General features: G+C 37.7%; 1 protein-coding gene across 5 annotated transcripts in view; it reads left to right on the top strand.

Annotated features, from left to right (window-relative positions):
- The window catches only part of Naaladl2 (N-acetylated alpha-linked acidic dipeptidase like 2), a 1,340,311-nt gene that overhangs the window by 210,992 nt on the left and 1,110,729 nt on the right, over positions 1-18,590 (top strand). The window lies entirely within an intron of this gene.

The raw sequence follows: 18,590 nt of genomic DNA, 5'->3' as shown, positions 1-18,590 counted from the left end.
TTTACTCCGGTCATAATGTTTAAGATAAAAAGAAAAAGAATGATGATAAATAGTTGGTGTGGATGTGGGGAAAAGGGAACACTTACTTACTGCTAGTGGAAATGCAAACTGGTCCTGTCACTCTAGAAATCTGTATGGATGTTCCATAAAAACTAAAAATGCATCTACTGTATAATCCAGCTATATCACTCTTTGGTATATACTCAAAGGGTGCCAAATCCTACTCTAGATATACATGCTCATACCTGTCCATTGCTGCTTTACTGATAATAGCTAGGAAACTGTAAAAGCTTAGGTGTCCATCAACTGATGAATTGGTTATGAATATATGATATACTTGCACAGTGGGAGGCTATGCAGCTGTTAGTAACAAAAATGAAGTTTTGTAGGTAAATGGATGGAGCTGGAAACAATCATTCTAAGTGAAGAAACTCAGACCCATAAAAATAAATCTCAAAGGTTTTCTCTCACCTGTGGACATTGGCCTTGAATCTTCAGATATGTGTGTTTTATTTCAAATAACCATGAAGATCACGTCATCTCTCATTATTTATCTGAGAAGTTTCTACATTCTTAGTGGCAATTCATACAGAGACCTATGGCTGGCCAAGATGCAGAATACTCAGCTCTTGTGGAAACATATAGTTCACAGTGCCCCTAACAAGGCTCAGGGTCCATTGAGGAGGAAGGGCAGAAAGAGCATCAGAGCCTGATGCAGTGGGTGGCTACAAGGAATCATTATCTTCTGGACATAGTAGAGCAGCTCACAATGGTCTGGACAGTGTATACAAATCTGTGCAAGTCCAAGTCAGACTAAATCCCTGCAAGGAGAGAGGATCTTGGGTGCACAGTCCTACTCCCACAACTGGGAATTTGTTGGAAATCTACAGCTGCTGGCAGCAGGAGTGTCTTTTCTCTGAGAGTACAGCTGCTGCTCGGCCAACCATACTCCACAAGCAGACCGCACATCTTAGAATATTTTGGCAGCACAGATTGGTGTTGGCTCAAAATTGGGTGTACACAGAAGCAATGAATTGAAGAGAGTTGCAGTTGAAGGGAATATGATCAAAACACATAAAATTCTCAAAGAAACAAAAAAAATGATATATACAAATCACAAAAGAAAAAAACAACATGATTGAAGAGAAAACACTTTAGTAGTTTACAGAGTGGAGTAGTAAAATGGCCAGTTACTATATGAGCAGTGCTCATATGCAGTAACTGTCAAGAGAATGTAAGAAAAAACACGTTGGAATACAAGTTAATACTATAGGAAAGAAAGAGCAGGAATGGGTACTGCCATGGTTATGGGGAAGAAGGAACACTTATGCAGTGTGAGTAGAAATGTAAATTAATGAAACCATTTTTGAAAAACTGAATAAATATATTATAGAGGAGCTGTAAATGGAGGCAGAGCTTTTTGTCCCCACAGCCCAGTCCCAAATAATCACACAAACATTTATTTTAATTATAAATGTTAGGCCAATGGCTCATTACTAACATTTAAATTAATCTATTTCTATTAATCTATGTATTAACATGTGGCCGTGGCCTTACTGGTCTTCTAGCATCTTGCTTCTTGGGTGGATGGCTGGCTGGAGTTTCCTTCGACTCCACCCTTCTTCATCCCAGTCCTCAGTTTCATTGTCCTGCCCAGCTCTATCCTGCCTTGCCAGGCCAAATAGCTTTATTATTCCACCACAGTAACAAAGTGTACAGAAGGATCATCCCACAGCAAGAAACATAGCCTAAGTTTCTACATACCTGTTTTCCCCAAAAAATCATATGCAAGAATGTTACAAACAACGTTTATAGCTGATCCCAGCTGGAGATATCCTAGTATCCTTATGCAGTAGAAGTGATCAATAAACAGCATTAGCTCATTCAATAAATGCTGTGAGCTGTAACCGTATGCAGTCCTTTTCCTTCTCTGTCTGTCTGTCTGTCTGTCTGTCTGTCTCTCTCTCTCTCTGAGACAGGGTTTCTCCATGTAGCCTTGGCTGTCCTGGAACTCACTCTGTAGACCAAACTGGCCTCAAACTTCAAGAGATCCACCAGCCTCTGCCTCCCAAGTGCTGGAATTAAAGGCGTGCACCACCACCACTGCCCACTTCTTCTCTGTTCATTTCTTAAGTCTGAGCTGTTTCCCATTTTGTGTTTGTCTGTTGGCTTAAGTTTGTCTGGATGTGCTTTTATCAGTGAAGTAGGCATTAAGATACAATAAATACAAACCTTTTTGTCCATTGGGAATTTATACTTTAGTACAAAAGAAATATGTATAAATAAATAACTTAATGTCAAGTAAAGTAGATGAAAACACATTGTATGTGCAATCTATACACAGTAGAAACTTTGGGATGGCACTAGGCAATGTTTCATGGGGGAATAATGGAAGATCCAGTTCTTGAATTAATGATAGCATTTCTATGTCTCAACATAGAGTTTCTAGAGTTTATATTAATACTCAGAAAAGACTTTACAACGATTTACAAACAGAAATTATAAGATGTTATATGTCATTAGATTAAAAACTCAATAAAATGTCAACTGAGGTACTAATATTGGGAGAGTATTGATTTATAAGATCAAGTTCTATAAATAAGAGCATGATGCCAGTGATGGTGGGGGTGCACGCCTTTAATCCCAGCATGCAGGAGGCAGAGCCAGGCGGATCTCTGTGAGTTCGAGGCCAGCCTGGGTTACAGAGTGAGTTCCAGGAAAGGCTCCACAGCTACACAGAGAAACCCTGTCTTAAAAAACAAACAAACAAAAGGCATGCTTTGTTCTTCCTTCCCCTTCCTCTAGACAGCCTCATAGGTGGATTGTTTCAAGCCTCAGTAGTATGAGATGTGCACCGCATACAAAAAGAGTTTCCCATTCAGTTATTTTCTTGAAAGCAGCTGATTTGTTTTTCTAGCTTTCCTCTCTGTCGTCAGACATTTAGTAATTGCATGCATTTATTTTCCCTGTTATAAACGTTGATTGCATCATTTATGTCTTCAGCTAAATTCACCTTGGCAAACTGTAAAGGAAGAAATGGTCAGCACCTTTTATTTGAGTCCTACACTGCTATCCTAAAGCTCTGTCCCGTCTATGGCTGTTCCACCATTTCTTGAAGTTAGTAAAACTCACTCAGGTGCCTTGTGGATGGGACCAAGAAATGAGTTTATTAGCACAAAAACATGTTAAAATTTTATTTTTAACATTTTAGCATGCCCTAGTTTTAAACATTAAATCTTGCTATGTAAGCGTGGTGCCCTGAGAATTCACATATAGGTAGAAGGAGACAACCGACTCCACAAAGTTGTTCTCTGACCTTAATGACTATGCTGTGGCAGGTGCATCCTCATATAGATAGATACGTACACAAATAATGATGGTGATAATAACAATGACAACAATAAATAGATCAAGACTAACCAGAGGCTATATTAATGGCTTATTGGTGATTCTAAGATGAATCATGTACTGTCTGGTATTTAACTGGAAGGGTGTACCATAACACTCAACAGTATCCTTTTCCAGAAGTTCTGTGATGGATCCTATGAAGTAACTGGCAGAAGCATGTCAGTTACATGAAAACTGGAAAAAGGGAAACACGAAGATTCTGGTTTCCACACTTTAGGGACTGTCTCAGAAGTGTGGTTCTGAGCTAGAGTAATCTTCTCTAAACCTCACATTAACAAGCTTCTCCAGGCTTCCACAATGGATCTGGTGTCTCGGTTCTTCCTAAATTGCTGTTATTTCCTCCTTCAAAATTGGTAAGATCTAAATTGAAGGGAATTCTTCCTTATGTGTGATGATGTTGTAAAGCCGCAGTGAGGAACAATGGGTAGGTCTTTAGAGTCTTCATTATGAACAGTAGCATCAGCTCTGTAAATGACACTTCTGGTATTGTCCTTAGAGAAGTGATGCAGCGGTTGGTTAAGAATGCTACCTAACACTAGGTAATTTTAACAGTTGTTCTCATGAACACGATTTTGTCTACATGACAATAAAGATTTTGTACATGAAAGTTAATGATAAAGAACTTGAATAAATAGCAAATGATGGTTTTATTCATTATTAAATCATTTTCCTTTAAAATATTTTTAAGTTAAATTATTATAATTCTAAAATTTTTAATAAAATTAACAATAATACAACATTCAGTTAGAATGAACACTAGAACATCTCATGTAATTCAATATGCTTTGCTTTATATTGAAAACAAGCTATGTAAACATTTAGGTGCTGAAATTACCACAGTAATAAACAGGGCATAAGCTACCATCCTTCATCAATTTAAAACTTTGACTGTTGCATGTCTAATATGAAGGTACTCCTTCTAAAGTATCTCAGTATTATCAGCAGCGGTGCTGTATCACTGTTTCCACTTGTGCGTGTGTCAGCGCCAAGCATAGCTGTCTACATTGTCATCACTTCAGGGATGTGTATTAATGGCACTTTACACATGTTGATTTTGACTCCTGTTTAAAATACCTTTAGAAATATTAGACTGTGGGGGTGGGAGAGACTGCCTGTCCTAGTTTGCTTTCTTTCTATTGCTGTAGTACAACACTATGTCTAAAAGCAGCTTGGAGAGAAAAGGTTCAGTTTGACTTAAGTGCTGTAATCACACTGAATCATGAATAGAGGTCAAGGAGGCACTCAAGGTAGGAACCTGGAAACAGAAGCAAGAGAGCATCAGGAATACTGCTTACTGGCTTGCTCATTGTGGCTCATTCAGCTTGTTTTTTTTATACAACCCAGGACCACTTGTCCAGGGTGGCATAGCCCCCAGTAGCCTGGGTTGTCACATAGAAACCATTAATCAAGAACATGCTCCACAGGCTTGCCTATGGGTTGATCTAGTGGAGGCATTTCCTTAACTGAGGCTCTTCCTAGATGACTCCAGTCTGTGTCACATTGACAAAACCTAATGACCACAACACCTCAATCTTAAGAACTATGGAAAATGGATGAATTCTGGAGGATAGTAATTTTTTTCTAAAAATATGTCCCTTCTTCTGTTGACAGCCTTCAATGGATGGCCCCACACAGAGAATTATATGGACAGCCCAAATTAGATTTAATTAAAATAAAAGATGACATGAAGTTGGTTAGGATAGGGAGATAGGAGTAGATCTGGGGGAGTTGGGTAGAGTAAGGGTATAATATGCTTGAAGTACATTGAGAATATGAAATTCTCAAAGAATTAATCATTAAAAAGTATTTGTTTTCAAAAGTACAGCATGCATTATTTTCCTGGTATTTCTATTTTCTATCTACTGCCATTTGAAAATGTTAATTATTATTATAAAAATTGTCAAACAATAGTAGTGTTTTCTATTTTTAGCAAGTAAAGTTCATAATTTTCATTAGATTTTTTTGTGTTATGATTTTAAGAATTTGGAGATTTTATAGTGTTATCTATATATCTTATAGTCACATAATATTTTCAATGGCCTTGAGGTCCTGTTCATATTTTTTTTTTTTTTTTGGTTTTTCGAGACAGGGTTTCTCTGTGTAGCTTTGCGCCTTTTCCTGGAACTCACTTGGTAGCCCAGGCTGGCCTCGAACTCACAGAGATCCGCCTGGCTCTGCCTCCCGAGTGCTGGGATTAAAGGCGTGCGCCATCACCGCCCGACTTCCTGTTCATATTTTTTAACATGTATGTGTTTGAATAGTAGACAGGAAAGAGCTTCCAAGAAAGAATCATTAAGCTAGGCTAGTAGCTGATTCATTTTTTTCTGTTTCCATTTCCAGATTAATAGTTAAAAGAGTAATTTTTGCTCATTCTGCTTGTCTCTTTTATATGTTTTCTTCCTCTCTCCCTTTCTACATGCATTGGAATATTACTTGAACATACAGAATTATGGAGCTTTCAAACTGCTATGTTCAGAAGGCGGAAGGGCAGAACAGTCAGGGTGCTCATCCCGATGTCCCTGAGGCTGAATTTGTCACATAGAGACAAAGCTACCTACTCAGGTGACATCTGCCATCATTCTTTTCAACAGTTCCTGCTCTCATTAGTTCTTCCCTTGGCCTCAGGAAGACCTGTGGGTTCCTACTGCCAGACTCCCTGTGAAATCCTGTGACTTGTTTCCTCCCTGTTTGTGAATGTCCTTCAGGGAAATACCTTTGAACATTTACTATTCCATGTAACTCTTTAAGACAAAATTTTGAAATGAGTGTAAAAATCTGAACATAAAGGACACAACAAATATTTTCAGTTAAAAAAGACAACAAAGGAATGCCTTCCATGCTTATAAACCTGTTACTTAATAAGAAAGACTATTTTATGTTACTTAGCTATGGTTTGAGAATATTTTCCAATTTCATATTTATAAATCCATTTATAATAAGAGAATGTCTATTTTGCTTTTTTCACAAGTATTAATAAAAGAGAACTCATTTGAATTATATGTCTGTGGATTTAGTTAGTTTTGTGTTCAATACTTCCTTTGAACCCATTTTGACAGACAAAATTCAATTTTCACTAAGTAAACTTAATATATTCAGTGTTAAAATATGCATCTTTTCCAAAATAATTTTCAGATACTATTTTTACATTAGGAAGTCTTCCTTATTTGTTATGTCACTAAAATACAGCATGATTTGTTCAAGATCATAATATTTATTGAAATCTTGTGCTTGGGTTTTGAGTATCAGTTTTGAAAGATCCTGATTCTCATTTTATTATGACAAGATGCTGCACCTTTGGGAATGTGAAAAGTTCATTTATCAAAATTGTCATATATATTTTTAAAAGCTAATTATTTGACTTTTTTAACTCATCTATTCTTATCAAGATAGATTCATTTAAAATAAATAATAATTTCCTCTTGATGGTTCTATTTAGAAATAAAATCCATTGCCCCTTTTTAATAAATATTGAAACATAATATTTCTGTTACTAATGCCAAAAAATGGGCATTCATTTTGGGAACAAGGATAATAGCATTCTTAGTTAAATGAGAATCTATTGACCTACTGGCTCTCTTATAAATATAATTAGTTTATCATAAAAAGAAATACCAACATTGAATCTATAATTTCTCTGAAGGATATTAATAGAAAAGGATTATTTATTGTTGTCAAGAAAATCAATAATGAAGCACTTAAGAGGTAGGTATAAGGGCGAATCATTATTGATGGTTGTTCAATAGGGAAAAATGTAGTCACTACATATGTAGAGGTCTTACTCCCAATTAGATTTGCTTAAATGAAAATATTTAACTTAATTAAAGTCAGTGGTTACTAAAATTGCTCATTTGTGATTAGAACAAACCTATAATTATTTCCTAAGAAAAACTTATCCTTGTCCTCAGTTCCTTTCTCAGGTAGCATCCCTTCAGGATGACTTTTTATGGAAAGTCTTTAATGTCAACACTAGGTTCTATCTACTTAGTTTCTCTTCAATGTCATTAAATATCACATTTTGTTCTAGGCTTATATTATTACCCAGCTCATAGCTGTACAGCTATGTGAGGGAATTTATCTTTACGATTAGTATTAAAGAATAGGTACTGAAAGAAATATTATATATTCATTCTGGGTTCTTGGTATTGACACAAATAGTTTTATTGCTTGATATGTTTGAGGGATGGAACATTTTCCAATTAGTTACTGTTTAATGAAGTGACATAAAACTGGAAGGAATCCCACATAAACAAGATGTATGTCCATGTTGGATACAAAGTATGCATAATCCTTGCAAGCTCAGAATACTTATTGGGAGCTGTTGTAATTCTCTTAAAGTCCAGAAGGGATGAAGACTCAATATCTACCAGGTCACAGGCAAAAGCCAGAATTTGCTTAGTCATACAGTATACCGAAAATTTTAATTCCCCTAAATTTGGCACAATATTTTATATTTCTTTAAAATACCTGCTATTAATTCTTATTACTTTTTTTTTTTTTTTTTTTTTTTTGGTTTTTCGAGACAGGGTTTCTCTGTGTAGCTTTGCGCCTTTCCTGGAACTCGCTTTGAATACCAGGCTGGCCTCGAACTCACAGAGATCCGCCTGGTTCTGCCTCCCGAGTGCTGGGATTAAAGGCGTGCGCCACCACCGCCCGGCTAATTCTTATTACTTTAAAGTTACTAGAGTTTTACATTTTAATTCAATTAAACGTATTTTCTTTTTGAAACACTTTTGTTTAACTCCTTGATGTTTTCTTAAAGTGAAGAATATAAACAGAATTGAATTTATTTCTATTTATTATTTAAAATTGTTGTGATTAACATTGATATTATATTTTCTTCCTTATGAGAATGCATAAGGGGAACTTTGGACAACTTAATTAAAAACTTCTTCCCTAATTACTGAGAAAACTTACAACACAACCTACTGTAGCTTTTGCATAGTGTAATTTTCTGTTGCTGTGCTAAAATACCATGAACAGAGGCAACTCAAAGACACTTAGTTTATTTGGATTTGTGGATTCAGAGCGAGAGAGTTCATACTGGCAGTAGAGGCATGACACAGGCAGACACAGCAGGAGTCTAAGAGAAGACATCTCTGTCTTAGCAGCAGGAAGCTAAGACAGCAAGATGAAAGTGGTGTGCAGGTTTAAACTCTCAAAGCCCACCCGAGTTAGTATACTTCCACCTTCAAAGCCATACTCCATCCTACTCAAGGTTACATAACTCTCCAAAAGGTGCCACCAGCTGGGGACCCAGTGTTTAAATATGTTACCCTAAATTTTCACATATTACTAATAATACTGTCAGTTATTTTACAGAAATGTTGTGTCTTGTGATCTATTGAGGAGTAAAGAGATCATTGCCTCTACAGGGACATGATGAATCAAAATAGCTTTCCTAATGGTAATAAAATTTCCAACTTAGGAATAGACAAATACACAATATTTGAGGTGATCTGAAAGAATATGAAAAATCTTAATTTCATGATGTATGAAGAAATTCATTCCATGGAGGAGACTGACTGCTTTATCTTGAAGGGCTTGAATTACTTGCTGTTATACTTACTGAGATCCATTACTCTGGATATTTTATGTTGAGTAGTCTCTGTACTAGTAAAGTTGGATCTGTGAAAGATTCTTAGAATTAAATGAAAAGGAAAACACAACATGCCAAATCTTTGCGATTTAATTAAGGAAATTTCATAAGAAAGGAAAGTTCAAAGTACTATGTACCTACATCAGAAATGAGATCTTAAATTAGTAAATCAATGATAGACAAAAAGGCCTTGGTAATAATGACCAAACAATATTCTAAAGTAATATCTCTAATGAACATGATGCAAAACTTTTCATAAAATACTTGCAAATTGAATTTGAAAATGCATCAAAAAGATTATTCTCTGTGATCAACTAGGCTTTAACCCAGAGATGCAGAAATAGTTCCATATATGTAAATCAATAAACATACTCCAACACATAAATGAACTCGAGGACAGACATCTCATAATCTTCTTCTTAAGTGCATACAGCCCTTTGTTAAAACCCATCACTATAAAAGTCCTAGAAAATTTATAAATAGAGAAGATATATCTCAATACAATAAAGTACATAAGGAACTTCTGGCTAAATGAAAAAAAAAACAACCTCAAATTGTTTTCACTAAAATCACAAACAAGATGAGGATGTCTACTGTCCTACTTCCTATTCAATATAGTACTACAAGTCTTAGCTGGAGCTATGAGAAAAGTGAAGAGATAAATTGGATGCAATAAAAAATAGTCAAAATAATCTTATTTGCAGATGAAATGATTATATAAGATCTCCTAAAGCTAACAAAAGACATTTAACAAAGTAGCAGGATAAAAAATTAATACACTCTAAATAGTAGTCTTCCTGTTCACAAATAATAAACAGTAAGAAAGAAAGAAAATAATTCCATGCACAATAGCCTCAAAAATATTGCAATAATTTTAATTAAGAAATGAAAGACTTGTATACAGAAAACTTTAAGACCTTGAAAAAGGACATGATAAGAAGATACCAGGAGATTAAAAAGAACCTCCCATGCTCATGAATAGATAGAAATTAATATAAAAACGCTCACCCTTCGTAAAGCAATTTACAGGGAATGTAATTTCCATCAGAATTCCAATGTAGTTCTTCACAGAAACTGAAAAAGTAATCTTAGATTGTACATGGAAACATAAAAGAACCAGGAAAACCAAAACAATTCTGAGTAACAAAAGACCTGTAGGAGGTATCACCACCCCAGATTTCAAGTTATACTGCAGAGCTGTAATAACTCAACAGGCAGGGCTATCAATGTGAAAACACACACTGAATCAACGGAATAGAGTTGAGGAACCATACTATTAGCCCAAACTCCAACAGCTACATTTATTTTTGATAAAGAGGTCAACAATCACATTAAAGTAAAGACATCTTCAGTAGTTGGTGCTGGTAAACTTGACAATAACATGTAGAAGGATAAAATTAGACCCTTTTCTCTCACCCTAAAGAAAACTCAACTCTGAAAGTATCAAGGACCACAAAGTAAGGCCTGCTGCCTAGAACTTGATATATGAGGAAGCAGGAAATACTCTTAAACTTGTTGGCACCAGAGAAGATTTTCTTCCCCGATAGCCCAGACATTAAGACCATAAATTAATAAATCAGACCTTAAAATTAAAAAAAAACTGTACTTCAAATGACACTATCATTTAAGTAAGACACAACCTACAAAATTGGAAAAATTATTTACCAACTGTACATCTGGGAGTGTGCTAGTGTCTTGAATCTACAAAGAGAAAAAACAAAAGTGAAAAATTAAACATCAAGAAAACAATCAACCTAATTTAAAAATCGAACATGGAACTAAATAGAGATTTCTCAATAGATAAAATGTAAATGGCTAAGAAATATTTTTAAAAACTTTCAACATCCTTAACCAGTAGAAAAATGAAAATTAAAACTACTTTGAGATTTTGTCTTACCCCAATCAAAATGACAAAGATAAATAAATGAAAAGAAAAAAACCAAAAACTCAAAATGACAGCCAATTCTGGGGGTGGGAAAGAGGAACATTTATTCACTGCTGGTGTGAATCCAAGCTGATGCAGCCACTGTAGAAATCAGTGTGAAGTTTCTTCATAAAACAAGAAATAGGTCTGCCATAGAACCCAGATACACAGCTCTTGGACATTTATGCAAAGAACTCTATATGCTACCATGAAGATGCCTTTTTGTCTTGCTCATTGCTGTTCTAATCACAGTTGTTTGAACACAAAAGCATCCTATGAAAATATATGACATTTACACAATGGAATGTATTATTCAGCTGCTAAGAAAAATGAAATTTGCAGGTAAAAGACTGGATCTGTAAACAGTCATCGTGAGTGGGGTAAACCAGATACAGAAAGAGGAACATCACAGATCTTCTCTCGTTTTATGAGTGCTACCTTGAGTTTTTAGACATGTGCGTTTCACTTAGAACATATACCAGAGGTAGTCAACTGATCAGAGAACATGAGCAGGAACTGTCCGGGAAAGACAGAAGGAAAGAAGTAAAGGCATAACAGGGGGAGAAGAGGAACAACAGGAAGCTAAGTGGAGCTGAGGATGGAAGACAGCAGAGGAGGAAATGCAGGGAGAGATAACTAACACTAAAGACATTTCAAAACAGTCATATGTCATCCTACTACTGCAGAAACTTTGTAAAATATATACATACATAAGAAGTTTAATTGAAGTCAGCCTATAACAGTGCAGCAATGCCCCATTAAGTCCCAGTATAGAGAATGGTAACCTCTTCTGGAGTTACTGGCAAGAGAGGTACCATTGACTGGTAAACATTACAGGCTGTCACCAAAGCTCTAGATACCACATGACTGAATCAGAATTCTTTTTTTTTCATTTCATTTTCTTTTCTTTTTTTTTATTAAGAAAAATTTTTCATTCATTTTACACACCAATCAAAGATCCTCCTCTTCCCTCCTCCCGCCTCCCCAAGAAGGCAACCCACCCCTACTCCCCCCACCACCACAAGAAGGCAAGGCCTCCCAAGGGGAGGCATATCCAGTAGAGGCAAGTCCAAGCTCTTCACCATGCCTCAAGGCTGCACCAGGTGTCCCATCATAGGTAGTGGGCGCCAAAAAGCCCACTCATGCACCAGGGATGGATTCGATTCTACTGCCAGGGGGTCTCCCAAACAGATCAAGCTACACAACTGTCTCTCCATTCAGAGGGCCTAGTCCAGTCCCATGAAGGCTCCATAGCCATTGATCCAACTTTCATGAGTTCCCTCTGGTTTGGTTTGGTCATCTCTGCAGGTTTGCCCATCATGATCCTGTTTTACTTGCTCATAGAATCCCTCTTCTCTCACTTTGACTGGACTCCTGGAGCTCTGTCTAGTGTTTGGCTGTGGATCTCTGCATTTGCTTCCATCAGTCATTGGAGAAAAGCTCTGTGATGACAGTTAGGGTATTCACCTGTCTGATCATTGGGGTACACCAGTTCAGTTCAGTGTTGTGGGAATTCTGCCATTCTGTCCAATGACCAATTGAATGGAGCAGTTTGGTCCAGTAGATGTGCTCTTCTCTAAAGATATAGCCCACCAAGAACCCATGGGGGAAGGGTTGCACTCTCTCTTGAGCTGGTCTTAGCAGGCAGGTAGATGAGGAGAAGCATGGCTTTCGGTTTGGTTCCCATCTTCCCTGGGCAGAATGGCAGGACAGTCACAGCTGGAACAGTGGCAGTGCAGTCTTAAGAATTGTTTTTGCTATTTTTTGCTTGTGCATGTGCATGCATGCTTGTGTGTGTGTGTGTGTGTGTGTGTGTGTGTGTGTGTGTGTGTGTGTGTGTGCATGCGTGCAGTAGGAGTGGTATGTACACATGTGTTTGCAAATGTCTGCAGAAGCCAGAAGTGTCAGGTCCCCTGGAGCTAGAATTAATTGTAGTTGTGAGACACATGATGTGGGCATTAGCAACTGAATTTTGGTCTTCTGCAAGAGTTGCATTGCTAACTCTGAGCAACCTCCCTAGCCTCATGAATCAATATTTTTATACTTACCTAACATAGTTCACATCAGAAAGCCAGGCGGTGGTAAGCAAATAGTCGAACATTTACTACCCCCAGCCCTCCATCAGTACATAGAGAGCACGAAGTGTAGAAACCTTTTATAGCAGATTTAGGATCATTTTAGCCTAATACTAATATTTACTTTTAAATGATTAATTTCAAAAAATAGCATTGGTTGACGCACTCATAAATTTTTCACTCTTAAACACTATATCAAAATATAATTCTTTTGGTGACTGCGGTTAAGTACTGTGCTTTAAAAGATGGATAACTATGTGTTCTTTAGAGGCTGTACATGGTGTGTGTCAAAGGGTAGCTTGATGGTTTGCACATTGGCTTTGGATATTTTGCTTGAATGAGAATTCTACTTGGAACTCTTATCTCTGGTTCTCTGTCTCCAGTTTCCTGCTTTGTCTTATAATTTAAGGGAGACAATGATTTCCATTCTCACTGCTTTGAATGTGTCTGGAACTATACATGCCAATTGGTGCATATTCTTTCAGCTTTCCTGAAGTTATTTGAGAGATCCAAAGAGTGATGTAAAGTCCCAAGGTCTTCATTCTTTGCCTCACAACGTAAGAGTAAGAATTGATTGTCTCTGTGTCATAGTAGAGCATTTGTTTTTATGGTCACAATGCTAGCTCACTGTTTTTCATTTTCCAAATATCAGCACAAGTTTTCATTTCAAGGCAGACTGTTAATTTTAGTCTCCGGAAGCTTGCATCCATTTCCTGAATTTTCATGTCATACTTCTTAGGAGACATTAGAAGAAAGTGGTTGATCCACAAGCTAATAAAAAGAAGGATTTTTCTTGAGAATTATTAGTAGTACAATGTGTAGTGTTTCAAACATTAGTAGGAAAACAGAGAAGAAAGCCTGTTATCATAAGAGAGAACTCTGAATTTCCTAGAGAGCAAACAGTCTGTAGGGGTGCCATCGGGCATTTGTGTTCTGCCTTCACTGGGCAATGTTGTGGAAGAGATTAGGATCAATAGCTGCTTTGAGCCTCAGTTTCTTTCCTTTTATCTTTTTGCCTAAAACCTATTTTTTGAGTTGGGGAAACTGATTTCTATGGCTCTTTAAATATCCTTAAAGAGGATCTTTAGTAAGATATTGAGATATTTCATATTTAGTAATTGTCACTTTTCAAGGAATACACTTGTCTTTACTAAACGCTTTCAATGATTTAGTGAAGGAGTATAGCATAATTTTCTGTAGTTTGTTCAGACTATTCCATTTTCACAGAAACTATGAGATTAATAGAATAGTAAAAAAATTATGGAACACACACACACACACACACACACACACACACACACACACACACCAGTTCCTGGGTTAGTTTAACATACTTTCAAAGTAAAAGACTCCATTCACCTATCCTTCATCCCTTAGACAGCAGACTAACTGTATAGTCTATAAATCCCTCCCTCTCTCTAGCAGTGATCACTATCCGAACTTCAGTGGATTAGATCGGCCTGTTATTGAACTTTGTAAAAATAGTCATACACTGTGTTTTCTTCTATCTGGCCTTTTAAATGTGTGTGTATGTGCATTTTCTTGTGTTTATTGGCATCTGTGACATGCATGTGGAGGCCAGAGGACAATTTCAGGTGTCATCCTCAGGTATATCATTCTCTTCCTTTGTGACAGGTTCACACATTGGCCTGGAGTTACCAATTATGTTACAGTGGCTGGCTGGTGAGGCCTGGAGATCACCCTGCTTTCACTTCTTTGCACTGTGAGAATGCCTGCCTACCACCCCATAGGCTCTGGGAATTTAATTCAGATCCTCATCCTGTGAAGTGAGCATTTACCAACTGAGCTATCTTGTATGTCTGTGGAAATTTAACCTTCAAGTCAGGGGAGCAGCATTATATTCATGGATGTGTACTGCCAAGTTAGCTACAGAGGTTGGTATCCATTGTCAACTCGACAGGATCAGGAATCAGTCAAGAGACAAGCCTTCAGGTATACCTGTGCGGAATTATTTAGATTAGATTAACCTCTATCCAAGATATAAGGGATTATTTAGATTAGGTTAGCTTCTATCCATCCATCTCTATCCAAGATGTGAAAAACTATCTTGATACATTAATTGAGTTAGGAACAGCCACTCTAACACTGGGTCAGAGCATTCCCTGTGTTGGGGTCCTGGACTGCATAAAAAGGAGACATCTAACTGAGCAGGAGTACTTATTATGAACACAGGTGCAATGTGAGCAGCTGCCCCTGCCTCGCTGTCAGGACTGACATGCAAAGGTGGATGCGATCTTAAACTGTGATCCACAAATAAGTTCTTTCTCTATTGGGCTGCCTTTCTCAGGGTATTTTATCAGAGCAACAGGACAGGTAATTGGGACAGTTACAAAGGGAGACCAGTTGCTCCCACTTAAAAACATAAAATCATGAAATTCAAAAGTCAGCTACACAGTGTCCTTGGAAGATGATTCAACCTTCACAATATTGTCTGCAGTTTCTCTAAGCATTCCATATCATTTGGATGGAACTCTGATTGCTATGTTGTTTACAATGACTTAAAATTTGCCTCATCTAATTTTGGTTCAAAATTCAAGCAGTCCTACTTGAACTACACACAATAAACGAAAACTATTTCCCATGTACTACACTTTTACGTGTTTGGACCCAGCTGAAATTGGATGCTCCTCAGATGCTCCAAGAGGTCACCATCTTTCTCTGAACCATTGCATATCTGCTTGCCGAGCCATTTGCCCTTTATCATACAGTTCTCTGTTAACACTTGTGTTTGCCATTGATTTTATAAACCTGTGATGTGCAAAGTTGCACTTTAATGCATGTCTTCCTAAAACACTAAATTGAAACTGCTATTATTAATTTAAAGTGTAATTAAGTACTGTAATTAATGGGAAGCAGCTGTGCTCTTACAAGGAAAATAGTCTCTAAAAATATGTTATGTTTTGGATTTTAGAATTATGTCATGCTGTGTAGTAATTCAGGAAGGGAAGCAGGTTAATTGAGTCTAAATGTGGGAAAACACAGTTGCCATGCACCCCAGACTACCAAATAATATCTTTGTTTGCACAGAACTTTTTATATAAGACATCATTTCCCCAGCTACACTGCTTCTGTCACTTGCACAGTTTAAACAGCAAGGGTTGAGAACAAAAATTATGAAGAACTGTAAGTATTAATTAAAAAAACTAATTGCAAGGTTCAGTTTTGTAATAAAATAAATCATCCAAACAGGTAGTGAATAAGACTGGTCGTAGACAATATTTTTTAATGTTCTTTTCATCATATCCTGTAGGAGAAAATGCAGGCCTGACCTGGCAGCCAGACCTCCTGGCGCACTGAGCTTAGTCAGAACACTGAATTCTGAAGTAGCGTGAGTAGCAGGTAGCACTCTCCGTGTCTCCTTTAAAGTGATTCTTCTACAGAGACACGCTGGTCGTCTGAGTGCTCACTGTCCAGTCCAGGTAGTATGTTAACCAATCACAGTCAATACGCTTCCAAAATAAAAGTGGTTGGTCATGTGCAATAAAGCAGACTCTGTTCTCTGTAACCATCTCTGGAAAAGTTCCTCTTCATGACCTTTACTGACCCACAGGCACTGCTGTCTTGTCAGGGGATGCCCCAGTAATGACGGCAATATCCATTTCATGTGAGACAGTTGTGTGAGACAGTTGGCAGTCTTACATATACCTGGAATATATGTTGTAATAATTTAGATACTTTTTATATTATTTCCCTTGATAAACTAGAGTGTTGTAGAATATTATTTTAAAGTGTGTTACTTTTGTTTATGCTCTGGAACATTTGTTTAATGATGCAAAGATATGTTACATTTGTTTGATTAAATAAAATTCACCTCTGGTGAGGCAGTTGAGTCAGCAACTAGCTGACAGGAAGTGGTAGGGAGGAGGAAGGTGGAGAAGGGTTTTTAAGGAGGGGCAGGGCGTCACTTTTCAGGGAGAAGTAAGCGAGAGGAGGTTAGTTACTTGCTGTTCACCCTCTCTGAGGAGCAGAATTCCACCTCAACCTTTGAGTCTTGAGTTCTTTAAAAGGACAGAGATTTAGATGAGTTTCCTTTGTAGCTTTGAAAGAGTCGGTGTCTGAGGGAGCAGAATCCCCTTCCGGCTATGGCCCTTGCACCCTAACTGCTGCTGTGAGGGTGGAGTCACAGTTGGCGATTTGGACAGCCATGGCTTAAAAGGCAGCAACAGTTCAAAAGAGGGCAACGTGAGAGATATCAACATGTTTAGCTTCACTTAAAGAAAAAGTGAGATTGTATACAAATATTGATGCTTTCAAGTGTCCTGCGTGTAGCCTCAGCTCTCATGAGAAGATTCACTACTTTTACTGATGGTTGGACTTTTGCTGCAGCCAGCGTAGACATGGGTATCACAGGGGCCTGGAAAAGAGGGAATGGTAGACAGAGACACAAGAATCCGAGCTTCAAGAATGAACTATTTTTGTGTTTCTCACTGCTGTTTATATATTGTTCAACTAGGCACTAAAGGTAGCATTGCAAGCAGTGTTGTGCCCAGGTCACAAGACCACCAAGTAAGACCACCACAAAGCCAATATCTGATGCAAGCACACAGAGATTTTTTTAATAACAAAGCAAGCCCCGGATTAGTTGGTATTCCAAACACTCCACATAGAGGTGGAGGAGGACGGCCCCGAGCATTCGCTTGAAGGGGTTTATATAGGAAAGGTTTACATCCAGAGAGTTACATACCTTGGGATTGGACGAGGGGTATAGGGGTGAGGTAGTTCTTTGAAGTTACTGACTGAACTATAAGCATGAAGTTACTGATGGCAAACAGAATTCAGGGTATCTACAAAGACATAATTTTTTTACTCCCTATGTCCTGCTTTTGCTGAACCCAGGATAGATACATTCAGATTTATTGTTCCAGTCCTATTCTCCCATAAGTTCAATTTCTGGTCAGTTGAGTCCATTACTCCCCATATCCTGTTTTACCAAGTCCAGGATATATAGATTTATTGTTTCAGCCTTGTCTTCCCATGAGTTCAACTTCTGGTCAGTTCTAAAACTGCTGGTCAGCAAATACCTTTAGAGGAGCATCTCTCAAGATGGCTACTGATTTTTCCCTTTCAACAGCAGTGCCCAGGGGTCAGTAAAGGGCACAGCGATGAATCTTTCCTAAGTTAATGACATGTAGGGTACTGGGCAGGAGGATGGAGATGAGCAGAATCCTAGCACAGTGCTCTCTGCTGTCAGCATTGCAGCTCATTCATAAGGTACTTAGTAAATGCCTTTGACAAGTCCACTTGATGCAGGCAATTTTTCAGGGTCTGAGGCCAATAGGCGATTGGCACCATCTCACCCTCCAAGAGCTTGTCAGTTAGCTAGGAGACAAATCCAAGTTCATAATAAAACAATCCCAGAGATCCCAGAGGAAGAAACTTAGTTTAGAATGTATCTTAGATTTCTATTGTTATGACAGAACACCGAGGCCAAAAACAAGTTGGGGAGGAAAGAGTTTATTTCAGCTTACAACTTGCAAGTTATACTCCACATCAGTAGGGGATGTCAGCACAGGAACTGAAGTAGAGGCTGTGGAGGAGTGTTGGTACTGCTCTGATCCCCTTGGCT

The sequence above is a fragment of the Peromyscus californicus genome, unplaced genomic scaffold (assembly GCF_007827085.1).
Source record: "Peromyscus californicus insignis strain IS unplaced genomic scaffold, ASM782708v3 Scaffold_9__1_contigs__length_137607984, whole genome shotgun sequence".
NCBI lineage: Eukaryota > Metazoa > Chordata > Mammalia > Rodentia > Cricetidae > Peromyscus > Peromyscus californicus.
Note: the sequence above shows the minus strand (reverse complement) of the source record. Positions and strands in the feature narration are given on the sequence as shown.